Genomic DNA, 13,553 nt, shown 5'->3' with positions numbered 1-13,553 from the left:
TCAAACATGATTTAAAAGTTGTGCAATCATTAACAATTTATTGAAGTTTCAGACCGATAATTAATAGTAAGGGTAACATAGGTACGAAATGGTAAATTATTTCTTAATCTTTCAAACTGAACATGTAAAATGGACATTTATTTTCAAAATAAAGGACAAAATAAAAATGAATGGAGGGAGTAGCAAATAATAAACACTTCTCACCTAAATAGAAGCGACTTAAAAAACTGTTAAATACAAATAAAAGGGAAAAGGTACAAATATACTTCTCAACTTTGTGATTTAGAGCAGAATCCGGAACTTTTATAACCCAAAAAATAACGATTGAAACCAAACTAACCCTTAAAAAAAAAAAAAAAAAAACTAGGCTTCACGCACAGAATTTGTGCGTGAAAGGGCTAAAGCGTACATTTACACTTTGGTCCTTTCACGCACAGATTTCCCCGACCCCAATCTTTGTTCTTTGGAAATCAAACTCAAAATTAAGCTTTTTTTCATACTTTGACTGAAGATTAGTAACGTTTCAAAACATTGGAATATAAATATTTTATATAGAACTTAATATTTTTTTTTTAGCGTAAAATAATGTTGGCTCATTACATCAAGTATACATATATGTTTGGATCGTCATTTTAGGGGTTGTAAAGTGCCTCGAAGTAAGTTTGGAAACTTGTTATCTTTAAGTTTTTTTTCGTACTTTGACCGAAGATTAGTCACGTTTCAAAACGTCGGAATATAAATATTTTATATAGAACTTAATACTTTTTTTAGCGTACAATAATATCGGCTCATTACATCAAATATATATATACATTTGGATCATCGTTTTAGGGGTTATAAAGTGCTCCGAAGTAAGTTTGGGATGCATGGCTCGTAGTCAAATCAAGCATGGGGTGTAAATATACTTGTGTTGCGCATTGAAATATTGCGCAATATGAATTAATGTCTAATAAAATGGTCAAATAATGCAGCATTGTATTGTCAAATCGGTCCTTTATGTATCATGAAAAAAAACTGAAATTGGCATGCATGTTGTATTGTCAAATCAAGCATGGGTGTCATAAAAAAGCTGAAATTGGCATGCATGATGTGTTGTCAAATCGATCATTTATGTGTGATAAAAAAAGTTTGTAATTTTCAACCATGATGTGTTGTCAAATCATGTTATATTTGAAATGTTGCGCATTATGAATTAAATTCAAATAAAGCAGTCAAAAAAAATACTATATATAACATAATTGGCAAATAACTAGTATTCACTTTAAAACAAGTTATCATGACATTCTACACCCAATTTGGTAATCTTGATTCTATTACATGTTTTACCCCAACAAATATATTTGAAGGAATGGGTAGGACATGGGAACTAGATGATGATGATTTTCATTGCTCAAATAACCCTAACAAAATATTCAATCGAGAATACAATAAAACAATGAGAGAGGAGTGGAATTAGCGTGTTAGGGAGGCTGAAGCACTGGAGCAAAAGTTAGGTTCAGTAGGGCTTAAATGCCCAAAAAAAACATGCTATGTCAATGTCTCGAGAAACTCCACAAGAGTTTAATTTTGCTCTTAATCGTTTTCGCGAAGAGAACAATCGGATGCAAATACGTTATCATAGGGTAGAATATGGTGTACAATCTAACACAAGATTTAGATCCAAGTGGGATTCGGACTGTGAAATGTCCGATGAAGATTAATATTTTTCTTATAATAAGGTAAGTAGGTCGGGTCATAAAGAACCCCCCCCAGGGTACTTGGGGGTTTGCAACTATATAAGTAGCCCTTTCTTTTATTATTAGACTACAACATATTCAATGGCGAGTAGTAAAAATGCAGCTTGGTCTTTACTCCTTCCAAAAGAATCAAATAACAGTGATGATGAGAGTTCAAATCATAACAGTTTTTCGAGTGATAACAGTGATTTCAAACTAGACGAATTGAATCCTCACCTTCTTATAGAGCGTAATGATGATTTCTGCAGTGTGAAATATTCAGATCCGCGAGAATATTATTGCGGGTTACGCCGAGAATGGTCACATCGGCTTGCCGAATCAGAATGTCTTGTTCGTGACTTGAAAAATCTCAACGCTCCAATTCGAACAAGGTACTCAATAACCATGCCTCGAGTAGGTCCAGAAACTTGCGAGTTTGCCGTACAAAGGATTAGAAAAGAAAATAACAAAATCTTTGGCAAGACGTTATAGATTTTACATGCTAAAGTTGGCCCAAAAACAAGCATCATCAACAGGTAGAGAACTAACATCTCCTGAAAAAAGATGTGTGTTAAGAGACCGCCAATATCGTTCTGAGGACGATATTGAGGACTTCTATTTTAATGACGATTAGGGTCTATTTAGGCTCACTGTCTTAGATTATTGGTCATTTAAGTTTCGGACTAAGGCTGTTGATTTAAATTTTTATTTTATGATGAAGTCATCAATTTGAATTAGTTTGGCATGTTTTTAATTTACTTTTATTGTTAAAGTCTATTATTAATTTATATAAGCATCTTAGAGTTAATAGTACATAAAAAGTTTAACAATTGACAATTTAACAAAGAAACACAAATAAATTAGTACATAAAGCGTGCGGATTACATTATAGGGGAAAAGGCACAATTAGTAAAAAACATAATCCATAGAAATATTAAACTTAATAAACAAAATACATATAAATAATAAACAACAACAAGATAGCACAAATAATCTTCCACAATTTAAGTTTTTCTTTCAATGATATTTTCTCGTGTTGAGCGTCTCTAAGGTTAGCCTTGAGCAAAATTCAATTTTTTTCGGAACCAGTGAACAAGACCTCCAAAAGTTTAATTTTTTCTTCAGCTTCCACAAGCTTAAATTGCGAGTCCAACTTAGCGTATCTCTAAAGATACGTGAAGTCGCGATATCTCTATCAAAAAGTGGATTTGCAAACTTTAAAGTTTCGGAACTTTGAGACATGTTTTTGGGAGTGCAAAAGTGTGTTGAAAGGGTGAAAATGGAGGAAATGAAAGAGAAGTGTATGCTGGAAATGGGAGACTTCTGGTGGGTTTTGGTTATCGTGGCGTGAAAGGGAAATGGTAAAGTACACTTGGCCTTTCACGCACATATTCTATGTGTGAAGCCTAGTGTTTTTTTTTAAAGGGTTAGTTTGGTTCTAAACGTTATTTTTTAGGTTAAAAGAGTTCGGGACTCCACTCCTCTAAGTGCTTCCTAATTGCAAAGTACTAGTAATAATTAGCTTTATGGAAGTAATAGCTTCAATAATTAATTTTTAACTCATACACCTTTAAGAAATTGCTCACTTTAAAAAATTATGAGGGTTTTTACTAACGTACTCTAATCAAATGTTTGGAAAAAAAAAAAAAAGCTACTAAATGATTTTTGATTATTTAAATAAGGATAATTTTGGTAGAATAGGATTAGTTTCTTCTTGAAATCGTAAACCACTACTTATTTTGAAATAAAATGAGAAGCCTTAAATACCATTTATTTAGAATCGGAGCAAGTACCAAACAACATTTGTAATTAGTGATTTAGCATTTTGTACTTCTTTTATTACTTCATAATTTTATAATGAATGAAATAATTAATGCTAATACCACCACCGTTCATTTTTACTTGTTTTGTATTGACTTGACACATACTTAAACAACCATAAATAGCATGTCAACTTTACTATATTACTCCTAATTATTATTAAGTCATCTGATAATTGAAATCAATCAAACATGATTTAAAAGTTGTGCAGTCATAACAATTTATTGAAGTTTCAGACCAATAATTAAGAGTAAGGGTAACATAGGGATGAAATGGTAAATATCTCTTGATCTTTCAAATTGGACAAGTAAAATGTGTCACACCCTATTTTAACCTAAGTCAAAATAGTTTATAACATCCGGGTAATTCCGGGATTAATTAAAGTTAAGAGTCGCCACCTAATTATTTATGGTGAATTAGGGCACCTAAAATTATTAAAATAATTATCTAAAGTTGATTTTAATTTTAAAGTTGGGTAAGGGTTCTACTAACCTAGAGGGAAGGTATTAGGCAACCTCTAAGTTCCATTAATAATGGTTAATGGACTTATAGTAAATTAATTAGGCTAAGTATAAGTGTAACATTTTAAGTGTTTGGAAAGTAGTTTGTACATGTTACTAAAATTTATAAATAGGAATAGAGTAATGCTATTAAGATAAGACTTGTAGAAAATTATAAATTTTTTGCGTAAAAGAGTTTGATTATAAATAAGCTAAAAAGTGTGAGATGGTACAACGTTTTACAAGTATTCGAAACAATTTAATAACTAGGTGTTAGTTGATTTTATCTATATATTATATATGTATATATATGTATATAATATCTAGATGAGGTAGATAGATGGCTAATGCAGAAAATAATTTTATAAATAAGCCTTCTTTAACTAATCACTTAGTAAGATAAATATTTTAGTGAAAAACATTTGAACTAATCCCTAACCTATAGTCATTCATTCACTATTAATTAAAGATTTAAAGATTTTGTGTATCAATGACATTTTTTAATTTCTAGGATTGTAAAAGTGGATCATGATTCTTTTAGCCCAAAATATGTAGTCATGCTATTTAAAAGGTCAATTATAAATATTATAGACTATGAATCATTTCAACATAAAAAGAGGAGTGAGATCTATGTGATTAATTGCTGGTTCCCTTTCTAAATTAACTACCCATCATATTAACTTACTAGTTTAAGATCTACCTTAATCTAAGCAAATAAAACAAGCAAAGAGTTAGTCATGTAATTACAAGTTAAATGCACAAAGTAAAATAAACTCTCCCTCAGTGAAGTCATTCGTTACCGCCTACATGCCTTACGAAATTCTTTTTTTTTTTAAGTAAAATTTACTTGGCATAACTTCCATTATTACCTATTTATGGAACATAACTAAACTTTTCAATAATTATATTTAGTAGCTAAAGTATAACATATTTACTCCATGTCAAGGTTTTTACTATCGATACTTTCACCTAAATTTAAGCCAACAAAAACGTCTCTCTCTTATTAACTTCACGCCATTATTCACAATATCCCTAAATTTTCTCAATTTCAAATCGGTTTACAATTCTAATTTTTCCGAATTTGATATTCCTAATTTTTCTTTGGGAATTTCTCAACAAAAGCCATTGCGATCTTATCTTGAGAATCGTTAAAAAAGAATTAACGATCCTGGCGTTATGCGATTATGTTGATTCGAAGAGTAAACAACAACAAAAAGTGAAAAAGGTTTCTCAAATGGAGAAACAAAAAGAGGTGACAATGTTGCTAATGTTAAGGGAAAAAAATTGTAAAGCCAAACATAATGTGGATGAGGATGATGATGCGAGGTATATTTATCTTATATTTTCAGTATATTTAGTTCATTTTTTTTCGTACGGTTATTACGGATACGTTAATTGAGATCTATTTTTTATGTGCATTTTAAGTATATTTTCTCTTTGTTATTTTTTTTCACATGTTTCTTCGGTTAAGTCGTGTTTATTGTTCTTCACCATAACGATAATTTTTAAGATTTTTAAGTATATTCGTGTGTATTTTGTTGACGGATTATTACGGATACGTAAGTAAAATTTTTGAAGGATTGTGGTGTGTATGTGGCGCCTTTTGCTGAATACTTGAGCTCAGTGAAGTCATCCCAATTGAATTCGATGCAAATTGCACCGTATGAGATACGGTGCCCTTTTATGCGACTATGCATGGGATAAGTCAAACAACAATGCATCAGTGATAACGAGACTTCCAAGACCAATTAGACCGATGAGTTGATTACGATGCGGTTGATAAACGGATCTTGATTAGCCACCAAGTCTTTTGTGTTTTTGATTTTCATGTTGAACAATAGCGTAGTTGGTTGCGACTTTTGTTCTTTGTTTTTTAATTTTGGACATATCGTTTCATGTGCGGTAATGTTTTTTAGGATGATTAATGTTGAACACCACCTTATGGTTTTTATATTGTTATTTCTTTCAAGTATGTTATTTTTTCAATGTATACATTCCATTTTTCATTTTTCTCAGAAATGTATTCATTTAACAAAGCAGTATATCTAACCAGTTAAATACAGTCGAAATATACACAAAATATATCTGAAATATATTTCATAAGTCCATTTTTTAATGTACAGTGTGTTACAAAAGTTAAAATTTCATCTAAATACACTTCAAATATATGTAAAAAATATATGAAATATAGTTAACAGTAAACCAGAATAAGATTTATATACCAGATCAGACAAAATGCAACTAAAATATAGCCCAAATATATACGAAAAACAAATATTAAAAAAAATTTCAAAAAGTTTAAAATTGCCCCCCGACGGCATACACTTGTGAAGGAATTACCAAAGTTATACCAGAGCCATACTTATGCCTTAAAATAAATCTGGGGTCCGCATAACTTTGATAATTCTTCACAAGTCTTAATAAAAGTTTGTCCATTAAAAGTATGCGGCATAAATTTGTAAAGGAATTACCAAAGTTATGCCGTGCCCGACATCTTATGTCTTATGGGTTTAATTGGCATAAGTATGTCGGGTCCGACATAACTTTGATAATTCCTTCACAAAGTTATCTAAGTCCACATAAAAGTTTGCCCATTAAAAGTATGCCCCACCGGCATAACTTTGTGAAGGAATTATCAAAGTTATGCGGACCGCATACTTATGCCAAGTACGCCTATAAGGCGTGAGTATCTTGGGTCGGCATAAAATTTGTAATTCCTTAACTAATCATTGAATCTTTTATTTTTGGTTAAAAATATGAATGTACTTTTTTGAATTCAAATTTTTTTGAATTTGTTTTTGAATGAGATATGGGATCGGATATGGAATGGGATGATATTTGCGTGAATCAGGGAACAATAAACCGATTTTAATTTAAATTGGAACGATTTTGTTTCCATAAATATAGCAATTTCGTTAGCCCGGCGTCTATATTTCCGCTATATTTGCACTATATTTTAGTATACCGATCGCCTAAATATAGAGACATCTAGCTACGAATTGTAAATATATAACATGTAGTTATAGGTTGTTAGAATGAGCTAAAAAGTAGTCGTTTTTTATGAAAATTTTACTTTTTTAAAAAAGAATTGTTTTCGTTATGGGCTTGGCCCGGACTTTGTTTTCCATTTCTTTGCGGATGGGGTTGGACAGAGAGAAAGACTTCGTTGGGCCTTGGCCCAACACCGAATGCGGAAGATGACGAGTCCCTCGGACTCGTGTGCGAGATGGTCATGCACAAAATACAAAGGAAAAGATTAGTACATAATCAAAGAATAAGATTAAACAAGTAAAACATAAACTCAAAATAGATTTGGTAGATTGCGTATATCTTGTGTATTTCTCATATATAAATCGGTATCAACATAATGCAAGGCTAAGGATGATAAACAGCTATGATACAATACAGGCTAAGCGTATGCTAGACTCTATATAACTCATATTTTCAAATTATTTACCAAGACGTATAGACAATTTACTCAGATAAGCAAAAAGGGGAAGGGATTGGACCAGTTCAAGCATCAATCTTCTAGTATTCAATTCCAAAGGGGAGGAGAAGAAAAGTAGATATGAAAGTATCTTAACCCTATTAGCTTAACCATGAAATCGTGTAGACAGATTAGACAAGGCAAACGATCACAATTAGATATAATGCCTACTTTTAGACATACAACAGGTTATTTCAAATAGAGGATTGGACCTTACTCAAACAAGCATGCATTCTTGAATAACATATCCAAACAGTAATGAACTTGTATGAGGGTTGGAAATAAGTTTGACATTCATAAAGGTCCAATAATAATAAGCTAAACAAACCGATCGATAGCTATACACACAAACAAACAAGACGCTAACCGGACTCTTGAATAACTGAACGCTATAATCAAACGGGGTGGGGCCAAGCTAAATTTGATAAATGCCGGGGACGACGAGCAACACAGTGCTAGAAATGATGCTACGCACAAACTGATATTCAAGAAGATAGCAAAGAGCAAAGTTCAGCTATTAAAGTGGATGATACAAAATGTAAGTGGGGAGATAGAGAATAGACTAAGATGCACATGACAGGTTTCGAACAAGTTCCAAACTGACAAACCAAGGCCTACAACTAACCAAATGAGGTATGTACAACACCTCCTATGCAGAATTTATAGATGTCGACATGGTTTGAGCTATTGCCAATCCATAGACTATATTAAACAACTACAGACCCGGATTTCACCATATTTGAAATAGAACCAACATGGACAGTGGTATACACATGATACATCAACAATCATTTCAAATTCACACACTAATGCGAACAGGACAAAGGAGGAGACGGAAGCAATCAGATCCTTTCTGCTTTCAAATCTTGCACAAATTTAACCTCCTTCAACATTATATAATAACTGAGATTTGTCATAGGTCGTGGTCCTAGCCAAACTAAACGAGATTTTAAGCACATTTTTTATATGTATAATTAGGTGGAAGAACTCTGAACCGAGGAGCTATTATGCGAATATCAAATCACAAGCTTCATTAATGCTATGATAGGACAAGAAACAAACTTCACATTTAAAATTTTTTGCTGAAACTTCTAACATAACCAGACAAACACATGCGGACCACTAAATTTCCACATCGTTCTACACTATCGAATCCAAACTTCAATTTGCCGTTAATATCCCGATTAAACCAGATAACTAAGCGTATGCGAAACAAGTTACATAATTAAAACATGAAACAGAACAAGCTAAAAATGGAAATTATGCAGAAATTAAAAGGGAACAGAAATAAATAAATAAAGATTACCTTTTGTGGGTAAAGAACAAGGGCGTGGAGGCCTCGGATCTATGCTCGACTTCCAAAGTAAACGTCGAATTGATAAGAATAAATAAATTAACACTCCAAAAATGAGTGTTTCAAGATATAGTGATTGAAAGCGTATTTCAAGTGAGGTTTTTGGGCGAGTGAAGGTACTTTTTTTTTCCTCCCTCTCTTGGATCAAAACACGAATATTTATACAGTGATTTCTAGGGTTTTGGGGGTTTTGAATTCACGATTTGGGCGGGATGTTGAATGATTTTGAATCTGGTCAAATGGACCCGTTATCTGTATGTGATTTGCTGCAGATTCGTCTCAAAATGGATCGATTTTTCTCTGCCCTTCGGAGATTTGTTGTGTTTGCAGTGAGAAAATAGAATGTCCTTTCTCTGTCACCGACAGAGCGAAGCAGATATAGTGACGCTTTGTATGGAAATGGTGGGAGACAGGGCTGCGACGGGTTAAAGATGATTAGGTTTTTTGCTAGAAATGGAGAAGAGGAGAAGGATGACGAAGGAGGCGTCTGTTAGGTTTAAAGCTGATGAAAATAACGAGGTTGGGCCGGGTAGTGGGCTGATCTGTTGTTGGACTGGCCGAATTAATAAAGGATGTGGGCTTGACGGATTGGGCCATTAATTTGGCTGAACTTCCTTGGGCAATTCGCAGAATTGCCCTTCGTTTGGGGTGGTCTTTAAATTTTTCCCCTCATATTTGAAATCTTTAAATTTTGCCCTTCGGCTAAAACCCATGGGTTCCGGGTTCGAACCCACGCCTTTGATCAAAATTTTAAAAAATTCGCAAGGCAAGTTTAAATTTCGCTATGCTCCCAACGGCATACACTTGTGAAGGAATTACAAAGTTATGCCGAACCGGCATACTTATGCCTATATGCTACTTGGTATAAGTATGCGGTATTCTTTGATAATTCATTCAAAAGTTTATGACCGCATAAAAGTTTGCCCATTAAAAGTATGCCCCCACCGGCATAACTTTGTGAAGGAATTACAAAGTTATACGGACCGATACTTATTTAGAACTTGGCAATAAAAGGGTCCGCATAACTTTGATAATTCCTTCACAAAGAGCATAAAAGTTTGCCCATTAAAAGTATGCCCCACCGGCATAACTTTGTGAAGGAATTATCAAAGTTATGCGATACTTGAATAGCCATAAGGCATGAGTATGCCGGTCCGTAAGAAAATGTGTAATTCCTTAACAAAAAAGTATGCGGTCCAAGAGATACACGCGACCCAAACCTTGTCTTGCGATTTTTTTTTAATTTATACTTGAGCGGGGGTTCGAACTCAGAACCTCATTATTTCGGCGCGAAAGCTCAAAGTTGCAATGCGAAGGGCAAAAATTAAAGACCAGCCATATGAGGGGCATAATTTAAAGACCACAAATATGAGGGGCAAAATTTAAAGACCACCCCAAAAGAAGGGCACTCCGCGCAAAAAACGAACTTCCTTCAACTTAATTCTTTTTGGGCTTCTTAGTAATTAATTTCTACAACTCCTAAGTGATTAACTTATATGTATTATGATGAAAATTAGTGATTAATATGTGGAAAATAAAGATTTAATAAAGTGTTGACTTATAATTAATTTAACGAAAATAAAGTGACGACGTACCCTTTTGAAATTTGTGATAAAGTAATACTATTAATATTGGTAGTAGAATAATGAAAATGAAAGCAATGATATTAATAGTAGTAGAAATAATAGTGAAAATAAAATATTTAGATTTAGTTAATTTAAAAGCCCAAGGAAATAAATTGGAATAAAGGAGGGACAAAATTGGGTGTCAACAAAATGGACATTTATTTTCAAAATAAAGGACAAAATAAAAATGAATGGAGGGAGTAACAAATAATAAACACTTCTCACCTAAATAGAAGCCACTTAGAAACTGTTAAATATAAATAAAAGGGAAAAGGTACAAATATACTTCTCAATTTTGTGATTTAGGGCAGATATACACCTGTTATAAGGCGGTGATATAGCCCTGCCGTTACAAAATGATGCAAATATACCCTTTTTTATGACAAAATTTTGTAAAATCATTTAGTTTATTTTTTAATTAAAAAAAAAATACCAAGGGCCTTAAAAAAAAAGCCTACCCATATTTTTTTAGTAGATATGTTTTTCTAAGCCACATGATAATTTTTTTTTCCTGGTTGGTCGGGGCTGGTTCGTTTTAAAAAATGGGTAGACTTATCTTTTTTTAAAGCCATGGAGATATTTTTTTTTAATTAACCAAACCCGACCCACCAGAAAAAATTTACCATGTGGTGTTATAAAAATATGTCTACTAAAAAAAATGGGTTGACTTTTTTTAAAGCCACATGACATTTTTTTAATTAAAAAATAAGCTAAATGATTTTTTTTTTAAATCTCATTAGCGAAAAGGGTATATTTGCACCATTCGGTAGCGGCAGGGGCATATTTGCACCATTATGTAATGACAAGGGTATATATACACCACTTTTTAACAGGGTATATCTACTCTAAATCGTAAAGTTGAGGGGTATATTCGCACCTTTGCCCTAAATAAAATGGGTAAATATTGAACCCACCTCATGCGCTACAGTTTCAAGCAGTCCCTCCGGTTCAAAAATAGTGTTCGCTTAATCATTTACACACTCCTTAAAAAAATATTAACTCCTAGGTAAAAATAAATAATTTGACTAAATTACCCATAAATTAAATAGATATTGTGATTTGGTCACTTAACACTTAATAAGGGCAAATCTAATAAAATAAGATTAATTCTTTCTTGATTTGATAAATGAATATTCTTTTTTAAAAAAAATAAAGGATAAGTCAACACTCTTTTTGAACTAAAGGGAGTACTATTTTTTCTTTTTTTGGTATAATCAATTTTATGAGCACTCTAATGTAAAAGAATATAGGCTTAATGCATATGTGACCTCCTAAACTTGCCTCTTTTTTTCATTTTAGCACCTCAACTATGTGTTGTTCCTATTGAATCCCTGAACTCGTCCTCAAGTGTGTCTATCAAATCCAATCTGGCTTACATAGTATTCTATCTTCAATGTATAGCAACATGCTAATATATATTCTAATTTAATTATGTCATCTTTTAGCTAAGATTAACAACAATTTAGAGGGAAAAAAAGAGTAGATCTTAGTTAAGTTCGCAGTGAAAGAGCAGAACCAGCAGAAACCGACACATTCATGACCTAAAAAATAGCTTATCACATGTCTAAAATATTACTCCACCATTATTTCCCAATTTAGTTTCGGCTTCTAATAAAAATAAGATTAGGGGGTTTGATAGACACACTTGAGAACGAGTTTAGGGGTTCAATAAGAACAATACTTAGTTGAGATGTCAAAATGGAAAAAAGAGACAAGTTTTGGGGGCCGCATATGCATTAAGCCAAGAATATACTATAATTAGAGGGAAAAGTTGAAATTATTGGATTATACGATAGGCAAAAGGTGCAAATATACCCCTCAACTTTGCGATTTATAGCAAATATATCTCGTTATAAAAGTAGTGTAAATATACCCCTGACGCTACAAAATGATACAAATACACCCTTTTTGCTGACGATTTTTTTTTAAAATCATTCAGTTTATTTTTTAATTTAAAAAAATACCACCTGGCTTTAAAAAAAAGTCTACCCAATTTTTTTTAGTAGACCTATTTTTCTAAAGCCACATGATAATTTTTTTGGTGGGTCGGGTCAGGTTCGTTTAAAAAAATGAATAGATTTATTCTTTTAAAGCCACGGAGATACTTTTTTCAAACGAACCAGACCCGACCCACCAAAAAAAATTTACCATGTGGTGTTAAAAAATATGTCTACTAAAAAAAATTAGTAGAATTTTTTTTTGAACTTTTTTTTTTTAAAGCCACGTGATATTTTTTAATTAAAGAATATTTGCACCATTTTGTAACGGCAAGGGTATATATACACCACTTTTTTAACGGGAGATATATCTGCTCTAATCGCAAAGTTGAGGGGTATGTTTGGACCTTTGCCATATGCGATATGAAATAAGTTTAAACTCCATCCAAAAGTAGTCTCGAGTATATCTTTACTGTTATATATCAAAGTGACAAAATTACCTTTTTGAACTAATGAACCTCATTTTGTGTATTTCTGTATAATGAAAGTCAGACTATGGTGGATGATGGCCATGAGGGTTATCACAGGTGGAGAACCAAATTTCATGTTTATAGATATGACTAGTGAAGTTATTTAAACATATTAGTGAATCAATCAAATAATTATCGTCTAAATTAAATAGAACTGAGAAGTTACACAGATCCTTGTACAACTATAATATTTGAAGCATTCCTTAAATAAGTTATTAAGAATGTAGTTTACCTTGTTTGTGTGCATGTTCTAATTAAATATGTGAACATATTTCACAAAATTTTAAAAGACAATTAAACCTGCAATGATAAAGTTTATGGGCTAATCATTGTATCCATAATTCCGACACTGATTGGACAGATAGAGACTAGAGAGCAATGAAAAGAGAACGGTCAAAAGTTGAATTGCAGTTGCGGGGTTTGATTTTAGATTAAAAAAAAATGTGTAAAAGGTATTTTATCCTCATAAGTTATAATTTTAATTAATACTTTAAGAAAAGCCAAGAAAAGAAGAAGGGGAAAATGAGATGAGAGTTTTCACCCTCCAAACAAATAAAAATCTGAAGAATTTGCTTACAAAAGCC

This window comes from Lycium ferocissimum, chromosome 6 (genome assembly GCF_029784015.1).
Source record: "Lycium ferocissimum isolate CSIRO_LF1 chromosome 6, AGI_CSIRO_Lferr_CH_V1, whole genome shotgun sequence".
Classification (NCBI taxonomy): Eukaryota; Viridiplantae; Streptophyta; class Magnoliopsida; order Solanales; family Solanaceae; genus Lycium; species Lycium ferocissimum.
This window is presented reverse-complemented; position numbering follows the sequence as displayed.